This window comes from Cryptomeria japonica, chromosome 10 (assembly GCF_030272615.1).
Source record: "Cryptomeria japonica chromosome 10, Sugi_1.0, whole genome shotgun sequence".
NCBI lineage: Eukaryota > Viridiplantae > Streptophyta > Pinopsida > Cupressales > Cupressaceae > Cryptomeria > Cryptomeria japonica.
Window position 1 is genome coordinate 678,397,141 of NC_081414.1, and position 21,879 is coordinate 678,419,019.

At 37.3% G+C, this 21,879-nt stretch overlaps 1 pseudogene; it reads right to left on the reverse strand.

Annotated features, from left to right (window-relative positions):
• Window positions 1-32: 32 nt before the first annotated feature.
• Window positions 33-21,064, reverse strand: LOC131027747 (putative elongation factor TypA-like SVR3, chloroplastic; annotated as a pseudogene).
• Between the last annotated feature and the right edge of the window lie 815 nt (window positions 21,065-21,879).

Here is a 21,879-nt window from a genome sequence, read left to right on the forward strand (position 1 = left end):
ACACTTAGCCACTGCATTTTCTTGAAGGGGCTTCATCGCCTTCCATCTTCAACTTTCATTGCCAAATTCCTCTCAAGTTCACAATAAAAACATTCCCTAATAATTCTGCTTGTCACATGTTTCCCCTGTTAGGTCCCGGAGACAACTGAGAGGGGGGGGGTGAATCAGTTGTCTAATAAATTCAAACCAAAAACCAATTAACCAACTTAAGGCTTAATGCCAGTAAACCAGTTAAGTATGCCGGTAGACAGTGTTAATAGTAAATTGCTATACCGGTAAAGATTAATGCATGAAACACAAACATAAAGTCATCCACAACACATAACACCAATATTTGTACATGGAAACCTTGTAAGGGGAAAAACCATGGTGGGAAACCTTACCCACAATCAGATGATACTACTGCAGATAGTAAGTGTACATAAATGGGGTTTGCACATGCAGAAAGGCCAACAGCCTAGAGCTCACTGCTCAATCACAAAATGGGAGTCACACTGACTACAGTTGGATGGTTAAATCCAATAAGAATGTACTACACAAAATAGCATCTTCATATGCTGGATTCAGTATCGGTGTAATGCTGATATGCTTATACAAAAACCTAGCTTCACCTTCAAATGATGTCTTCATGTATACCTCTGCTTAATCTCACATATACCTTCACTCAATTCTTTTTCGCATTCCACACTTGATCTTACAAATAAGATCTAACATTTATACCATACCCTAAGACCAATTTTAGTAGGTCAGCTCTACAAGATATTATAATAAAATCATTTTACAAACAATATAATATCCGATGCACTAACCAATTAAACATGTTGGCTTAATGCATTTACATCAATAATAAATCATTTCCATAGCATGCCATGCTGATCTGGAAAAGATAAACCTGTAGGTGTAACCCTAGATAACCTGGACCTATTTGTCGGTAAAAGCAAATATGCAAATATGAATATACCAATGATTAATTATTCAAAACAAAGTGTCCACGCGATGTCTTCGACATTACCAAGTGTCTTCCATATCATTCCGGATACCGGTGAACATTATATCTTGCTGATGAACCATATACCAGTAACTGTTGCAATAGTTACTTGCTTGCCGGTGAATGTTGCTAGATCTCCAAAGTGCTTGTTTTCAGTAGGTGTTGACATCAATGACAAAACCATACCAAAATACCAACAATCTCCCCCTTTGGCATTGATGGCAACACAAGATGGAAAAACCATCAAAGTGCCAAAACAGAAATGCCAAATACCAAAAACCAACAATCTCCATTTCTCCCCCTTGGAGCAACATGTGTTTATCCAAAGATTTATTTTCAATACCAATCTTTCCTCAAAAGATAATGTGTTTTTCCATAGATATCTCTCCCCCTTTGACATCAAATGCCAAAGCTACAAAATTCAACTCCATACAAAATACCAACTACTCCCCCTGAGAAGTAGCTTCCTCATCAAATACCGGAATAAAGATTTGTCTTTTTAATTCTATCGGTTGATGACAATCATCAACTGTCTAAGTCTCTACCAGTTGTGGTATGACTCCAAGCTGATCTTTGAGATATTCAAAAGTCTCCTTAGGCAAAGGTTTTGTGAAAATATCTGTAAGTTGTTCTTTAGTATTCACATAAACTAGTTTTATCTTCTTTTCTTCAACTTTTTCCCTTAGAAAATTCAGTTTGATAGAAACATGTTTTGTTTTAGAATGTAATACTGGATTCTTAGATATATCAATTTCTGTAGTGTTATCACAATATATAGTAATGGGTTCCTTGCATTTTACCTTTATGTCTTTCAACATTTTCTTAAGCCATAATACCTGTGTACAGTTAGTTGCTGCTGCAACATATTTTGATTCTGCTATTGATAAAGATGTACAACTCTGTTTCTTACTCAACCAAGAAACTAATCTTTTTCCAAGAAAGAATGCTCCTCCAGTGGTGCTCTTTCTATCATCCACATCTCTTGCCCATTTTGCATCTGTGTATGCACATAGGTCAAAATTTTCATCTTTAGGATACCATAATCCAAGATTTGTTGTGCCTTGTAAGTACCAGAAAATCCTTTCCACTGTTGATTCATGATTTTCCCTAGGATTACTTTGAAATCTAGAAACAATACATACTGCATTCATAATATTAGGCCTAGTTTGTGTCAAATACAGTAAACCTCCTATCATAGATTTGTATCTAGTTGGATTAACAGGTGTTGATTCATCCCTTTGAGATAATTTGTCATTTGTAGTCATAGGTGTGCTTACCGGTTTAGAGTTCTCCATCCCAAATTTCTTTAGCAATTCTCTCAAGTACTTGGATTGACTCAAAAATATACCTTTATCAGTCTGTGAAATCTACAAACCTAAAAAGAATTTTATTTCTTTAATCATAGACATTTCAAATTCTTGCTGCATTTTAAGAGAAAATTCCTTACATAATCCATCTTCTCCTCCAAAGATTATATCATCAACAAATACTTCAATAATAAAGATGTCATCATTAGTTATTTTGTAATATAAATTGCTATCTACATTTCCTTTAGTAAAACCAACCTTTAAAAGATACTTATCCAACCTTGCATACCAAGCTCTTGGGGCTTGTTTCAATCCATACAGAGCTTTTCCTAACCTGCAAACCATATCGTTGTCATCTGTCAAAGAAAATCCATCAGGTTGTTCAATATATACTTCTTCAAGATCTCCATTCAAAAATGCACATTTAATATCCATTTGATAAACTTTGTAATCCTTGTGAGCTGCAAAAGCCAAGAATAATCTAACTGCCTCAATTCTGGCTACCGGTGCAAAGGTTTCATTGTAATCAACTCCTTCTTTCTGAGAATATCCCTTACACACTAGTCTTACTTTATTTCTGACAACCTTACCATCTTCATTAAGTTTGTTTCTAAATACCCATTTGGTTCCAATTACATTTTTATCTTTAGGCCGGGGAACTAATGTCCAAGTATTATTTTTCTCAATTTGTCCTAATTCTTCTTCCATAGCTTTAATCCAAAATTTATCTTCACATGCCTCATTGATAGATGATGGTTCAATTTGAGAAATAATACATACCTCTTCATTTTCCAATCTTCCTCTTGTCATAACTCCTTTGAATTTGTTTCCAATTATCTGATCTTCAGAATGATTCAATCTTACATACCGAGGTGTCTTAGTTTGTTGTTGTTCTTCAATTACTGTGGAATCCTCTGTTGATACTAGAGTAACCAACTTAATGCTTAATACTGGTAAACCAGTTAAGTATGTCGGTAGATAGTGTTAACAGTAAATTGCTATACCGATAAAGATTAATGCATGAAACACAAACATAAAGTCATCCACAACACATAACACCAATATTTGTACGTGGAAACCCTGTAAGGGGAAAAACCATGGTGGGAAACCTTACCCACAATCAGATGATACTACTGCAGATAGTAAGTGTACATAAATGGGGTCTGCATATGCAGAAAGGCCAGCAGCCTAGAGCTCACTGCTCAATCACAAAATGGGAGTCACACTGACTACAGTTGGATGGTTAAATCCAATAAGAATGTACTGCACAAAATAACATCTTCATATGCTATATTTAGTACCGGTGTAATGCTGATATGCTTATACAAAAACCTAGCTTCACCTTTAAATGATGTCTTTGTGTATACCTTTGCTTAATCTCACATATACCTTCACTCAATTCTTTTTCGCATTCCACACTTGATCTTACAAATAAGATCTTACATTTATACCATACCCTAAGACCAATTTTAGTAGGTCAGCTCTACAAGATATTACAATAAAATCATTTTACAAACAATATAATATCCGATGCAATAACCGATTAAACATGTCAGCTTAATGCATTTACATCAATAATAAATCATCTCCATAGCATGCCATGCTGATCTGGAAAAGATAAACTTGCTGGTGTAACCCTAGATAACCTGGACCTATTTGCTGGTAAAAGCAAATATGCAAATATGAATATACCAATGATTAATTCTTCAAAAAAAAGTGTCCACATGATGTCTTCAACATTACCAAGTGTCTTCCATATCATTCCAGATACCGGTGAACATTATATCCTGCTGGTGAGCCATATACCAGTAACTGTTGCAATAGTTACTTGCTTGCCGATGAATGTTGCTGGATCTCCAAAGTGCTTGTTTTCAATAGGTGTTGACATCAATGACAAAACCATACCAAAATACCAACATCCCCTCATGCCCCACAAATGTTGAAGTATTAATTGAAAATGCCATTTTCACAGTAGGTTCTTAAATTTTAATTCTAGGCAAAGCTGAGCCATCAAATTTATCCACCAGAGTTTCACCAATAAGGACATCACTTATACCATAGACAACACAAATATCTCCAACTTCGACCATTTCAGCTGGAACTTTTGTAAAATTCTCATATACAAAGAGTTCACTGACTTTACCCAATCTAAAGTTTTCATCTGATGTAGACACCTTTATCTCCATACCTCTATGCACGGTATCCAAATTTACCCTCCCAATAACTATTCATCCTTTGTGTTCATCAAAATCCAAATTTGTTGCAAGCATTTGAAATGGACCATTAGGATCAATAGTTGGTTCAGGTATGCATCGAAGGATTGCTTCAAAAAGAGGATCAAGGTCATTTCCAATATTGTCCGGGCTCAACCCAGCTTGGCCCTTGATAGCACTTTCATATACAACTTGAAAGTCACACTGCTCATAAAGCATTTAGTTCAATAAAAACTCAAAAGTTGCATTGACAACATAATCAGGATGAGCTGAAGACCTATCAATCTTATTCACCACAACTACGACAAAATGCTCGAATTCTAGAGCCCTCTTCAAAATAAATCATGTTTACGGCATTGGCCTTTCAACTGAATCTACCACAAGAAGAACACCTTCCATCATGTTAAGCACATGCTCCACTTCCCCTCCAAAGTCTGACTGGTCTAGTGTATCAATAATATTGATCTTTGTATCCTTGTACATTATTGTTGTATTCTGTCCGAGTATTGTTATCCCACTCTCCCTCTCTAGATCATTAGAATCCATGATTCTTTCTTGTACAAACTAATTTTCATGAAACACCTTTGCTTGCTTGAGCATTGCATCAACTAAGGTTGTCTTTCCATGATCAACATGAACAATAATGGTTATATTCCTTACATCTCTTCTGGCTCACAGGAGGGGGAAGATTGCTGCAAATTGTATTTGTTTTAATAATTTCTATGCCTCTTCAACAGGACCACATAGAGGGAGAAGAGGGAGGCATTGTGAGAGGAATGTTTGACTTGTATTAAATTGCCAATAGCACTTGCTTCATGCTTAACGTGGCTTCCCAATAGCCACTATGCAGGGAAGATACTCACGAATTGGAAACTTCTTTGCTTGTTCTCAAGGTGGAGGACTTTATTTGAGCTAGATGGACGGATTACTGATTCCATCCACTGCCAGAGTTTTTACACCTCGAGTTATTCTTGGAACACCACCTTCAAGAGAAGACACATCAAGGACATGCATTATTTTTTGCTGCTCTTCCATCTGCTGCAATACCACCATAAACTATTACTATTTGATTCACTAATGATGTTGAATGACTATAAGGGAATTCAACATCTACCAGTGATGGATCAAGAAGACCATTGGCTGCTCCCAATGGAAAGGACACATTACTGAGGCCAAGAATTTCCTTGAGATTGTCATAGCATGTATCCAAGTCATCATTAACCAATATATGGTCAAATAGATTTGAGTTTCTCCCCTATTCAAGTTTTGACTCGACAGTTCTTAAACGCTTTTTGACATCTTCTTCCTTTATTCTTAAATCATATAACATATGATTTAAACTAACAATTTAAATTTTGCCTGAAAAAGGTGCATGAAGTGGCAAGCCAGGTGGGGCCCCAAAGTGCGTCTGGTTAAACAAAATTTTGTTTTCATGTAACTAACCTTCTAAATGCCTCATGAACGTTAAAAATACCTATGGAAATGATCTGCACCATTTTCATATCATCAAATTGAGTTTTGCAACTTTTAGGTGCCTGCAACACACTTTTGCATTTAATCGCAAAGACATAATTTTCAAACTAGTCAAAATACCTTTTTGGACCTTGCAAACTGACATGCGTGTACTCTGATATACAAACATGAACTCTGACAAGTGGTTTCTGAAGATGAATCCCAAGTGAAGAAATATTAATGGTCAAAGGTGACCAGCTGGCTTTGTCGACACTACGGACCTGATGAAGTTAATGCACAGGGAACACATGATGCCTTTCTTATAAATATCAAACAATCTCCACAAAACCTCAAATATGAGGCATAAGTACCTTGAAGTACATATCAAAACTTAGAATGCTTAGTTCGACCAAAAGGTTGTCTATGTGCAAATGGTGTGCTCATGAAAATAGCAACTTTAACTGATATAGCAATGCAAGTATGAAACACTGAAAAAGATGGCTCAAGAAACCCTTTTTAAAACCGATCAAACTGATTGGCAGGAGCTTGAAACTAGAAACATAGCTTTTCATTTATACCAACAATAGCCCAGAAAAAGAATTTTGACATGACATTCACTAAGGCAACTTTTACACTTGTGCAAAACAAGGCTCCAACTAGCTGCTGAAACAGGGACTTGTCAAACAACACAAACTACAAACAGATTGAGCCTGCTAAACTGAGAAAGTGGATTCATAAAAACTTGAAATTTTGTACGAGGGCATAGTTTTATGCATATAATTCAATCCATTTTTAATTTCAACATGACTATCAATAGGGAAAAATATATAGGTGCTTAATGTAGGCCACTTAATAAAATCTGCAGATGCACTTAAAATGCACTTTCAGCTCACCCCTTGAAATGGGTACCCGATCAACTGATCCAAAATGAAATTTGAAAGTTTCAAATCACTTAATAGGCCAAACGAAAGGTATAGGACACATTTCCCAAGCCTTACCCTTTGAAAATCAACTGGCTCCATTTTACCCTCTCTCTAACTAGGCCATTCAAACTGACTCATTTTATGATCATTTGGAAATGCAGAGCAAAATTTTGAAATGGGCCTCTAACCTTGACTCAAATTTAATGAGTCCCAACATCGCACAAGATGGGGTTCATTATTACAAACATATAATGCATGATTAAAAACCTATATAAAACATCCTAAAGACATTGTTAATGCCTTATCCTCCCTTATTAGAGCCTGACTTGTCATCTTGAAGGGTTTGATGAGGTGCTCCAATACCACCATCAATCTTTAACTGTCATTGCATCAATTTGCATCTGCATTCCAGTTTCAACCAACATCTCAGAGTGAGTCCATGTCTACAAATGCTAAAACTTCCTTCTCCTTCATTTGCTCGGACATCATATCAACCGGTTTGCCAAAGAGACAAACTAGTCACTTCTTATTCTTCCTCTTATGTCCCAGTATTTCATCATGCCTTATATTTATTGACTGAGCTATCCTAGAGAGTTATAATTAATTCCATGTATGTTGGGAGATAAGTTCAGTATTATCACTTATCGGTGGGAGTAGATGGACTAAAGCACTTAACCTGCCAACACTCGATGGGAGTAGATCCTTGTCACTTGCTCATTTTTCTTCTAGTGTTGCACTAATGTGAATTCCTTATTTGGTAGATACATCTTCAAGCAAGACTCATAACCTGGTAGACATCCTTTTTTTCTACCTTACTATCTACCAATCTTCTCTTCATTTGGTGACAACATCTTCATCTGGTGGGAGTCCTATTGTATGACATCTAATTGCATACCGGTTTCATGCACTTTCTCTATTAGCTCAACCTTGCTTGCTTACCACTCACATTATTAGCAGTTGGCAACCATATATTGTGAACACATCACTCACTGGTTGGCATTTCCATAATGCCAGCCATCTCCAATGCCTATTGACCGGTCAACATCCCAACTTATGTCTCCAACACTAACTTGTGTACCGGTGACTCCAATGACCACAATGTCAGCTGAAATCCTCTTCTTACCGGTGACAAGCTATATCGGTAACATGCTATATCAGTTGACATCAATGATAGCAATACTAATTGACATCAATGACAACACAATGCCAACAATATCCTCCTTTGGCATTGATGTCAACACATATAGTATCTGATATACTACAATTTTTCTCTCCCCCTTTGACAATAATGGAAAAGGGAACTGACAGAGCTTTCTACTAGTTGCTTCTCCCCCTTTGGCCATTTTACTTTGCATCCTCTCAACCAACAACACTTGGGATAGTGGGCTCAAACACCAAATGACACCAATTGTATATACTAGTCTGATACCAATTGTAGAAAAGTGTGTCAGTGAATGTCACTTACCTGTCGGTCAGAGTGCATCTTCTCCCCTTTGATATGCAAAAAGTTATTCTAACACCAATTTTTTGATGCCAATTATTGATGCTGACACTAATACCAATCTGATGTCACATGAATATTCTCCCCTTGTGCAGGTAACTCTCCCAATGGTCCAATTTTAATTTCAATTAAATACAAATTGAATAGACATTGAAATACCTCACAAACAAGGACCGATGAGCACATCCCAAAGTCTCAAACAAACTGGTAAAACCATAGACACTTGATCTCCCCTTGTGTACAGTATATTTGATACCAATTAGATGATATGGTTGTGAACTCCCCTTGAACCACAGATCTCAGGTCTTCATTGCCTGACAGGTCCTAAATCAAGATTCCAATATTCACCTTATACTAGTAGAGTTGAGCATATATGATCTGCAGATAGTCTTCCACTTCCATGATATCCATCACAACTTGTGACATGATCCTACATGACCATGATGCCAAACCTCATCACCATCATGTCAACAATTAAATTGATTGACCTAAAAATGATGCATACATATAAGGTCGACTACCGGATCAACACAATGTCATTCAGGACTTCTCCAATATTACCTGAGACATAATTTATTCACTTTAATCCACAGGAGTTACTACACAGATTATAATCTGCAATACCAGTAGCATACTATGCATACCAGTTTACTATACCGGATCAACATCTCTTATCGAAACACATTGACTCACACAATGTGCAATACTGAGTGACCCTATACTGGTCCAATATTTCTACCAGAACACTTTCCTCTAACTTTTGTCTTCTAGAGTCAAATACCTCTAATGCCAATTTGCAATTTGAGTCATCCATTGACACTTGTAGAATCAATCCATCTCACATATGTAGATGTGTAGCCAAGGCACTAACTACACATACTATCATTTCATCTTCTCCCTTATACCGGTATGAAACAACCATTTCCTTTGTCTTTTTCTAATTTGGGGGTGAATTATATTATCAATATGTAACTCCCCCTAAGTCATAAATCTCCTTTAATCCTTAGGAGATATCACCTGTGCATTGGATGCATAGTGTTGGTCCAGGGTTCTACTCTCTTTCTTCTTCCTTCATACCTTCTTGGTATCCCTCTGTTTCTCATTTGCAGTCTTGGGAGCAGTATTGATTTCCTTTTGTTGATTGGTTCTTTCTCCAAAATTTTTGTTGTAGTAGTAGACTATGTTCATGATAGCCAAATGATTGGAGGACCTTCTATCAAACTAGTTTGATCTTCTTCTCTTGATCATGTTGTTGTAACCAGCTATTAGAACTGGTGGATTTCTTGATATTGTAGGGAGACTTCTCTTTTTGATCCATGTAGCTCATTGATTTTCATATTCTCTATAACCATTTTCATATGAAGTATGACTGTTATACCGACCACCATATGACTAAATGTTCTTCTTTCTACATTCATGACTTCTATGGCCAAGTCCATTACATCTTTGATAGACTAAATTGTTATTTATAGGAAAAACATTTTGTCTATTCCTAGACCTCATTTTACATTCATCTACTCTATGTCCATATCCTTTGCATGCAAAGTAGTAATAGGAGAAGGAGGGCTTATTATTTACAAATTTATTCTACCAAACATGTGGTAAGCTTGCCGGTTTGGCTTGTCCATTTCTACTTCTCCAGGGACTTGTCTTGTGGGCATCAACATTTATTTGTCCTCTATCGATAGAAGATCTTCTAGACTATCTGATCTTATTCTTATTGTTGATAAAGTCATCTTCTCTTAGCTTTACTTTGTTAGTCCCAACCGGTACTAAGAGGGGAGGGGTGAATCAACACTTCATCGATTTTTCTCAATTAAAACTTTTAACTTAAGTTTTCACTAACTTAACATTCATCAATATAAATAATGATTGCAGAAGAATATGCATGCATGAAAAGATACAAAGTGACACCAATATTTATCTCGCAGAAACCCAAATGGGAGAAAACCACGGTGTGAGTAGGAACTCACAAAATTTGTACTCTTCGGGAGTATGCTCGGTGAGGAGCCGTCCCTATTAGGAGATTACAAAGACACTATTAAGTGCTACCTGGTTAAGGGATTTTGATTAAGGCCTATCAGTGCCTTTACCCTATCAAAGGTATCCTTGTTAAAATTCTTAGGATCATCAATTAAGATGACACTCGATTAAGGGATTTTTACAATGGGACCTGTTAAAGTCCACCCTATTAAGGGATTTTAGTTGCAATGGTTAGAAAGCAACAAAAGGATGATCTGCTAGAGTAGCCACTGATAGCTTGATCAGATCACACTAAAAATCATACTCTATCCACACCGATTGTGTCTACTCTACACAACACCAGTTTTTTGAATATATTTTCGGCCCTGTACTCTGTTCATTTACTGATCCTTGGCTCTTCACTCTGCCAGTCCTCTGACCCTCAACTCTGCACTCTATTATGTTTCGCATGTGTTCAATTTCACATATCTCTTTTCACATGAATAACAACCTCATCAAAACTAATTATGTGAATTTATTACCCTTAGGATCTTTCACCAACTTTCCCTCCAAAAACATTCTATTCAAAATTATGTGACCGTGCCATAAATTTTGTGCAGGAGCACCTAGTTTTGAGTGCATTTTCTGCATTTTAGTGTGTTAGTCTTTAGTTTGGTTTTGGATTGTGAATAATGGACTACTCATAGGTCCACATGTGTTCTTGATATGCATTTGGAGGATTGTCAATGGGATCATGTATTTACTCAATTTTGGCTTATGAGCCCTTGTAAGCCTAAAATGGCATAAATGTGCATTTTGGTGTCAAACATCTCAAAAATCCTAATTTGGAATTGATGCATGTCATGTTAGTGGTTTAATTCATTCTAGGTGGTTTAGGATGAGTGACAAAGCATAAAATGCAAAAATACACTTTTTGGCAAAAGTTGTCAATGTTGCTTGACAACATTTTACAACTTTTGAGCAACTTTTTGAAAGTTTGAGCATATCGGTGGTTACGAAACTGATGGAGAGTTTCTTAGAATCTTGGCATATAAATTCTTTGAGAATGAATGTAATCAGGTTGGTGAACGCCTTGATAAAATTGTAATACATTTTGAAGACCTTTTTCCAGTTTTAACTTGCATTTTTCTCAATGTGAGCAATAGTCCATACTTCATGATTGATTTATACATGTCTTTATAGTTCTCAGGAAGCATTTGAGTTTGTTTTTAGTGCAGGTTTGAATTAAGTATTTGATTTTATAGTGCTCTCAGCTTGAGCAAGGGTTTTAGAGGCCCAAACATGGTTCCAGCTTCAAGTCTTTTGAGTTTTGTTCAATAACCCTTGGGACTCGAGCCATGAAACCTTTGTATAGTGTATATAAGATTTTTTTTGGTTTGGAGGTCATTGAAAGGCCATTGGAAATCATTTCCTAGGCAAGCTTAGTCATATCCTAGTTAGGAAATGATTGAAATTTTGCAAGTGCTTGCAGGGATGATCAGGTTTGAAGATGCCTAGTGTTTGACCAAAAAGACCCAAAAACCCTTCAAATATGCCATTTTCAGGTTTTGTACCTGTACAGATAGACCTGGTTTCCTCACCTAATGAATCTAAAAATTTATCCAAAAGGGTACTCAGATCATAAAAGAGTTTGCCTGGTTCTTTGAGGCGATTTTGAGAAATTCCATAAAAACTGATTAGGTAGGGCTAATTGGGGCTCTAGGGCTAATTGGGGCTCTAGGGCTACTAGGCCTAGAAAATAGGAGAAAGAGGGAACGATGGAGAAATGGATGAAACCTAGGTACAAAACCAGTTCATTGGCCTTGAAAAACTTTAAGGACACCTGCTACAAGCCTTGCAAGCATTTGTTAGAAAATTACTAGATTGAGGTTGGATTAACTCTTGTGAATATCAACCTTGTCTAAGTAGTCATGGAGGAAAATTTGATTGGGAGCACTCCTAGAGAGTTTAAATATTTGATTTGTTGAAAGACTAGTATAGAGTGAAGGGATCCCACTAACACATCACTCAACTTCCTATTGAGAAAGGATTGACTCTCTTTGAGTACCCCTCCCCATCATAGTGGTATCAGAGCAACCAGGATTTGGGAAGAAGCCAATACATGACAGACACTGAATCAGTAGGAGAAAATAGTCTAAGAATGGTGACCAATGAAGAGTGAGCCAAGAAGGTAGAAGATCAAGAGGAAGAGAATAGACTCCTGAGGGAAAAATTACTACAATTGGAGAGAAAACTAGACACAGTTGAAGACAAGAATGAGAAAGTGACAATCAAGGTCAATGAAGGGAAGGGTAAAGAAGTTGTAGAAGAGGATAGCACACCTGAACCAAATCCTATTCTACCTAAAGAACCTTTCCTTAGAGCCATCAAAGCCTTAGGAGGAAAATCCTTGGAAGGAGTGCCACTTTTTGGTGGAAAAATGGAACTAGAAGTAGTCATGTAATGGATTAAAGGATTGGAGAATCACTTTGAATGTCATGGGATTATTGAGGCACAAAAGGTGAAGGTAGCCAAATCTAGATTGAGAGGAGAAGCCTTGACTTGGTGGAAATTCATCCAGGAAGAGAGGAAAAATGAGGGTAAGAACCCAATAGCCACTTGGAAAGGAATGCTAGCCAAGGTGAAAGAAGCATATATCCCTAGAGATTATGAGATCCAATTGCACAAGAGGAGACAAAAATTGAGACAAAGAGACTTAGATGTGAGCAGCTACAATAAGGAATTTCAGAAATTGTGTCTGAGATCCAAGATGGTAGAAGATGAAAGCATCAAGGTAGCCAGATACTTGAATGGCTTAAGATGGAATATTCAGGAAGAATTGAGTTTGTTATGTCCTATTACCATTCATAAGTGTTATCAATTGGAACTCAAGGTGGAAGAAAAGAGAAAAAAAGAAACAAGAGCAAAGCAATAGAGGCAGAGGTAGGGGGAGAGATTGCAGAGGTTAGAGAGGTAGCTTTGGCGGAAGAAGTGTAGACTAGAGATCCCCAAGGGAATCCAAGTTGGTGGAGCAAAGTGGGGATTCCAATAGCAAGAGTAGCTATAGAGGAAGGGGATCTAGAAACTCTAGTAGAGGAAGGTCTAGTGGATCAAGAAGAGGGTCCTATTTCACCACAATGAAGCGTTATAATTGACATCAACTTGGACACCCAACCTATAGATCCCCTGAGAAGTCTTCTTCATCCCAAGGAGGTGAGAGGAGAGTAAATTATGCTCAAGAAGATAGAGAAAACATGAAGGCATCTGAAGTAAGTTTAGATTCAGAGGTTGGAGATAATATTATGATAAGAATAGTCTTGATTAAAGAACTGGTTGAGGAACCTAACCAAAGGAGATCCTTGTTTAGGATACAATGCAAGATTATAGGAAAGGTATGTAGAGTGGTGGTGGATTTAGGATCCACAGATAACATAGTGTCAGAGGAAGCAGTGAGTAAGCTCAATTTACCAAGAATGCCACATAGTGATCCTTATAGGGTTACTTGGCTCAACAAGGGGCAACATGTTCTTGTGAATGAACAAACTTGGGTGGAGTTCACTATAGGAGTCTACAAGGACAGAATCTTGTGTGACATCTTGCCCATGGATGCTTGCCACCTACTCCTAGGTAGGCCATGGCAGTTTGACAAAAAAGCAATACACCATGGAGAGAAGAATGCCTATAGTTTTCAAAAGGATGGAATCACCTATAAAATTCAGTCCATAGGAGACCAAGTAGAGGGAAGATCAAAAGGTTCTAATGTGCTACTAGTTGGTGAGAAGGAGTTCATTAACACACTCAAGGAAGGAAAAGGAGTGGGGTTTTCCATTGTTGTAAAACCAAAATAAGACAACAAAGAGAAGAAAGTATGCATTCCTAAAGAAGTGCAGCAGGTCCTAAATCGGTTTAAGGACATTATCAATGATGGAACACCAGCAACATTGCCTCCTCAATGTGCCATAAGTCACCAAATTGATTTCATACCCAAAGCTTCATTGCCCAATAAGGAAGCTTATAAAAACAAGGAGATATCCAAGCAAATACAAGAACTCTTAGACAATGGACTAATAAGAAAGAGCATCGGCCCATGTGCAGTACCCACCATTTTGTCCCCAAAGAAGGGAGGTACTTGGAGACTTTGCACTGATTCTAGAGCCATAAATCAGATTACCATCAGGTATAGATTTCCCATTCCAAGAATTGAATACTTGATGAATTGTTTAGGAGGTGCTGAATACTTCACCAAGATAGACCTCAAGAGTGGTTACCACCAAATTAGAATCAAGGAGGGTGATGAATGGAAGATAGCCTTCAAGACCATAGAAGGACTTTATGAATGGCTTGTTATGCCATTTGGACTCACAAATGCTCCTAGCACATTCATGAGACTCATGAATGAAGTACTCAAGGACTATATTGGTAAATTTGTTGTTGTTTACTTAGATGACGTCTTAATTTCTAGCAAGTTTAAAGATGAACGTCTTAAGCATCTAGAGATTGTATTGAGGAAACTATGTGATGAGCAACTAACCATCAATTCTGAGAAATGTGAGTTTATTAAACATGAGTTGGTATATCTTGGGTTTGTAATCTAAAGAGGTGATTTGAAGATGGATACCTCTACGGTGGAAGCTATAACTAGTTGTCCTACAGCTAAGACAACAAGTGAAGTAAGAAGTTTTCATGGCTTGGCTCAATTCTATAAAAAGTTCATCAGAGGATTTAGTGAGATATGTGCACCCATGCTTGAGACAATCAAGGGAGGTATCAAAACCAAGTTTCAATGGACAAAGGAAGCACAAAGAGGATTTTATCTCTTGAAGACAAAGGTTGCTACTCAACCAATACTCATTCTTCTAAGCTCTGACAAGCTCTTGACCATTGAATGTGATTCAAGCAACATAGTGGTTGGAGTAGTTTTAAGCCAAGACAATAAACTGGTTGCATTTTTTAGTGAGAATATAATTGATGCAAAGAAAAGGTATTCCTCTTATGATTTGGAGTTGTCTGCACTTGTTCAATCACTTAGGAAATGGAGGCATTATTTTCTTCCTAAAGAATTTGTGGTTTATACTGATAATCAGGCTCTTATCTTTCTCAATTCTCAAGAAAAGTTGAACCATAGGCATATTAAATGGGTAGAGTATTTGTAGTCATATACCTTTACCATTAAACACAAGAAAGGAAAATGTAATAAAGTAGTTGATGCATTAAGTAGAAGGTTTCTAATAGTGCAAGAAGTGCAGATCAAAGGTGTTGGAGTGGATAGTTTCAAGGATTTGTATGAAGATGATAAAGACTTTGTTGCTGCCTACAAGGTTTGCCAATAGTTTGGAAACTCATAGTGGATATGAAGATTACACCTTACAAGAGTGACTTTTGTTTAAGGGAGGACAACTATGTGTACCTAAAGGATCTATGAGAGAAAATTTGATGCAAGAGAAGCACAATGCATTCCTAAGTGGACATTTTGGTTTAACAAGACTTTGGAACTTGTCCAAAGATTCTACTATTGGCCTAAGATGAAAAGAGATATCAGGAAATATGTGGAACAATGTGTGGTTTTCCAAAGATCTAAGTGTACCTCTTCCAATGCTGGTCTTTATCAGCCTTTACCTATCCCAAACTGGCCATGGGAGTGTGTAAGTATGGAATTTGTTGTTGGTTTGCCTAAAACCAAATCAAGTTTTGATAGCATCTATGTTGTGGTAGATAGGTTTAGCAAGATGTCCTATTTTATTCTATGTAAGGTCACTCATGATGCTAGTCACATTGCTCATTTTTTTTTCAAGGAGGTTATTAGGAATCATGGTTTACCTATCAGCATTGTATTAGGTAGAGATGCAAAGTTTATTGGTCATTTTTGGAAGACTGTGGTAGAGATTGGGTACTAACTTGTCTTTTAGTTTAGCCTATCATCCCCAAATAGATGGCCAAATAGAGGTGGTCAATACAACACTTGGAAACCTTCTTAGATTCTTAACAAAGGAGTATGGACAAGCTTGGGATCAGATCATCCATCAAGTTGAGTTTGCCTATAATGAGACTATGAATAGGTCCACCGGTAAAAGCCCTTTTGAGATTGTGTATGGCCTTCATCCTGGAGGTATTTTGGAGCTTAGAGATGTTGGAAAGATGGGACAACAGAGTGGACATGCTTTGGACATGGCTAAATCGATGCAAGAGGTTCATGAGCAGGTTAGGACAACCCTACTAGACACCTCCCAAAGAATCAAATAAAAAGCAAATGAGAAAAGAAAAGATGTACAATTTGCAGTTGGGAACATGGTCATGGTTCACTTGAACACATAAAGGCTTCAGAAAGGTGTCCCTAGTAAGCTTCAGATGGGGAGGATTGGTCCTTGCAAAATCTTGTCCAAGTATGGCAACAATGCTTACAAGTTAGACCTACCCGATGATATGGCTTTATCTCCCATTTTTAATGTTGTAGATTTGGTATAGTATAAGGGCACACTTCAAAAATAAGGTAGTAGAGTCTCAGAGGTCTCTCAAGCACTTTCAAACTTTCCCTTACCACCTACGCCCATTCCACAAGTTGAGAAGGTGTTAGACTCCAAAGTTCTCAAACAAACAAGGCATACCATCTATATGGAGCAATTGATCAAATGGCACCACCTTCCATAATTTGAGGCTACTTGGGTACCTAAGGCAGACTTTCTAAGCTTGTATTTCTCCTTTCTTTGTTGCTTAAAGGAGTCACTTGACTTCTTTCTCATTGGAGGAGTATGGTGCAGGAGCACCTAGTTTCGAGTGCATTTTCTACATTTTGGTGTGTTAGTCTTTAGTTTGGTTTTGGATTGTGAATAATGGACTACTCATAGGTCCACATGTGTTCTTGATATGCATTTGGAGGATGAATGTCAATGGGATCATGTATTTACCCAATTTTGGCTTATGAGCCCTTGTAAGCCTAAAATGGCATAAACATCCATTTTGGTGTCAAACATATTGGAAAGCCTCATTTGGCATTGAGACATGTCATGTTAGTGGTTTTAAGTCATTCTAGGTGGTTTAGGATGAGTGACAAAGCATAAAATGTAAAAATGCACTTTTTGGGAAAAGTTGTCAATGTTGCTCGACAACATTTTACAACTTTTGAGCAACTTTTTGAAAGTTTGAGCATATCGGTGGTTAGGAAACTGATGGAGAGTTGGTTAGAATCTACTTGGTATATAAATTTTCTAAGAATTAATGTAATCAAGTTGGTGAACACCTTGAGAAAATTGTAATACATTTTGAAGACCTTTTTCCAGTTTTAACTTGCATTTTTCTCAAATTGTGAGCAACAGTCTGTACTTCATGGATTGATTTCTTTACTATTACTTCATGATTGATTTATACATGTATTTTTAGTGCTCAGGAGGCATTTGAGTTTTTTTTTAGTGAAGTTTTGAATTAAGTATTTGATTTTATAGTGCTCTCAGCCTGAGCAAGGGTTTTAGAGGCCCAAACATGGTTCCATCTTGAAGTCTTTTGAGTTTTGTTCAGTAACCCTTGGGAATTGAGCCATGGAACATTTTTATAGTGTATATAAGATTTTTTTTGGTTTGGAGGTCATTGAAAGGCCATTGGACATCATTTCCTAAGCGAGCTCAGTCATAGTCTGGTTAGGAAATGATTGAAATTTTGCAAGTGCTTGCAAGGATGATCAGGTTTGAAGATGCCTAGTGTTTTTCATGAGTAAGTGGGGTGTGGCAGAGCCTTTGTGGAATTTTTGAGGTGCGGTAGACCAGGGAAGACATTAAACCCCTAGAAGAAGACCAAAAAGACCCAAAAACCCTTCAAATATGTCATTTTTGGGTTCCTTACATGTGTCGATAGACCTGGCTTTCTCACCTAATGAATCTAAAATTTCATCCAAAAGGGTACTCGTATCATAAAATAGTTTTCCTGGTTCTTTGAGGCAATTTTGAGAAATTCCATAAAAACCGGTTAGGTAGGGCTAATTAGGGCTCTAGGGCTACTAGGCCTAGAAAATAGGAGAAAGAGGGAGCGATGGAGAAATGGATGAAACCCAAGTACAAAACCAATTGATTGGACTTAAAAACCTTAAGGACACCTGCAACAACCCCTAAAAGAATTTGTTAGAAGATTACTAGATTGAGGTTGGATTTACTCTTGTGAATATCAACCTTGCCTGAGCAGTCATGGAGAAAAATTTGATTGGGAGAACTCCTAGAGAGTTTAAATGTCTTGATTCATTGAAAGAATAGTATAGAGTGAAGGGAGACCACTAATACACCACTCAAATTCCTATTGAGAAAGGATTGACTCTCTTTGAGTACCCCTCCCCATCAAAATCACTCTCTAGAAATCTTTCCAAGAATCTTTGTCATGACAATCTTCCATGCCGATAAGTCCATTGGTTGACTAGAGAATACTATTGATTTAACTGGATGTTAATTGAACATTACCAATTCTATTGGTTATAGACTTTGTCGGTGTACCGATCAAAATCTACTTAGATGATCACCTATTGTATGCCAATCTGTTCACTACTTAAATGGTTGACCTCTTGTGTGTCGGTCCACTCACTGATTGTCAATTGACCTCCTATGTGTCAATCTAGTCACTACTTGTCAGTTGACCTCCCATGTGCCAGTCAACTCACTACTTGCCCTGTCTACACATTTCTTAACCGGTTAACTTCTATATATCAGTCTACTTACTGCCGATAGACTGAGAAGACTTGGAAGACGATGTTGCCAACAATGACAACCATATCATTCACTGGTCATATAAAATGCACCAGAATGCATACATCCTTTTCCTTTTGAATCAAAATTATTCCTCCCTGTAGTAGTCATCTTTAGCTTCATGTCCTCACCAGTTGTAGTTAGGTCAACCTTCTTCCTTGGATCATTCTTGACTATGAAGGTCTGACTTTTGTCATTTCTAGTTTTGGAGACAAACTAAAAGTATTTATTGTAGGAAGCCTTGCTTGTGGATCACTCATAGGTATCCTTGGAGTGATTTTGTTTATTCAACATTTTGTCCAAGGCATCAGTGCTACCACCAAACCGTATCCTCACCTTGAGCTCATCTTGGCACTTATCTATTAGGATAACCAATGGAAAAATGAGAGGGGGGGGGGGGGGGGTGAATCAGTTGTCAATAGATTATACAACTGTAAGCACACAAATATTTTACCAAAATAACAGATATAACAATTAAGCATAAACATAAATCATAGAAAAATTACCAACCATCCATAACATATAACACCATGATTTGTATGTGGAAAACCCAGTAAAGGGAAAAACCACAGTGGGAAGCCTACCCATAGTTAGATAATACTTTTGCAGCAAGTATGTGAATACAATAAGAGGGGTCTGCACATGCAAGAAGGACAACAACCTAGAGTGCACTAATTGTCACAAAAGGAGCCTCACTGACTACAAAATAAATCAAGACTACAATCCAGAAAGATGAATGAACTGGAAGAATAAAATCTCCTATATCTAAGTACAGTTTCAGTTAAGCTCAATACTTGAGGTCTTAAACCTCTTTTACAAATCCAATTCGATCACCTATGATCGACCAAATCCTCTGCACATGATTACAAATTTATTTGCACACAGATAATCCCATAACCTTTTCCTACCACATATATATGATCTAGAAAAGAGATCTTACATTATACTTATACCAACTCGGGACCTAGACAATTAGGTCAACCACCTAAAAGATAATACAATAGATCCATTACATAATCCTATAAACCAATGATAAACCATGTTGGCCTAAGACCGAAACAACATAAACCAAACAATAAATCCAATCGGTGATGCATCGGGAGCATCAACCAACATGTTCCATAAACCGGTCCATAACCTAATAGAATAACCACCGAACCCAAAATAGGTCACCATAAGCCAAATGAAACACCACGAAAAATTGGGACACAAACATGATAACCATCAGCATCCTGATAACATTCTAGAAGCCACACCAACACCACTTATTGGATTCATTCAAAAGATCTTCATCAAAGCACTGTCGGTAAAACCCTTACCGGTAATCACTAGAACATATGATAGCATCCGGATCACCAAATCTTGAACCAACTGAATATCATACACATCAGGAACACATGAATAACCAATCCAAACCAATTCCAATAACCAGACCAAAACCAAAGACAAATCTCCAAATCAACATCAAAGACCAACTGCTCTACCAGAAGTCGGTAGACAACAAAAGAACTAGTGTTGACATAAATGACAAACATAAATGCAACACATAATCAATTCCTCCAAATTTCCTACATTCTCAAGGTCTTTTTGAAAATTCTCCATTTCTCCTTTTATCCTATGATATTCTTTATCCTTTGTCTCCACTTCTAGATCCAACTCCTCACATTTACTCTCCTTAGCATCAAATAATGATTTCAATTCACCAGTCATACCTTTGGCCTCTTCAAGTTGAGTTGTCAATATGCAGATATTTATATTTGACTCTTCAAGGCATGTTCTCAACTGACTGCATTCTTCATGAATTGAAATTTTGTAATTCTTATATTCATTCCTAACATTTTTTAGCTCATCTAGGGCACTTACCAGCTCCCCTTCAAAATCAACTTCAGCCTCAACTTCTTCTTCCTCTTCACCATCACTGCCAAACACATATTGCCGATGGAGTTTATTTGCATTATCACCTTTTGTTGTGTGAATCTCACTTTGTGTCTCTTGTGCCATGAAGAGATGGGTTTCTTCTTCATCATTTTTGTGGCAGCTGGCTGATCTATTTTCATCATCTACATATGGGTTTTCTCTATTGTTCTTCTTGCTTCCACAATATGGCTCTATAGGGGTAGGCTCATTTCCATACAGATTCTTCAATTTGTCCCACAAACTCTTTGCAGATTTGCATCTGTCCACCTTTGAAGATACATCATCAGAAAGCGCACATAGTATAGCCTTCATTGCTTCATCATTGCATTCATATCTTCTTTTTACACTAGGATTGGTGGGAGGACTAATCGGACTAGAGAGACCATTAACAACTGACATCCATATGTCATAGCCTAAAGAGGACAGGAAGACTTCCATTCTACAACTCCAAATAAAATAGTTTGACACATTAAACACCAATGTGGGGATTGACTCAAAACTGACCATTGTATTCTCAGACCAGACTCTACCCAAGCTAGAGAAAGCTTATCAAACCAAGAACCTAAGCTCAGATACCAATTGTAGAACACAAGATGCCACTGAGAGGGGGGGGTGAATCAGTGGTTATCAAAAACCTTAACCTTTTAATCCTAAAAGTGTGTACTAGTTAGCAGTTCAAATACAAACTAAATATACCGGTGAGGTAGGATAATACATCAAGATGCAAGCAAACACAAATACACATCACATAACACTGGATGTATGAGGAAAACCCAATGTGGGAAAAGCCTTGGTGAGAAACATTGTTGGAGTCTACTGCTCTAATCTAGCCTCACAATAAACACTGCATTACAAAGTTTAGGACACCAACCCAAGGAGCACCGACCCTTGATTTAGGG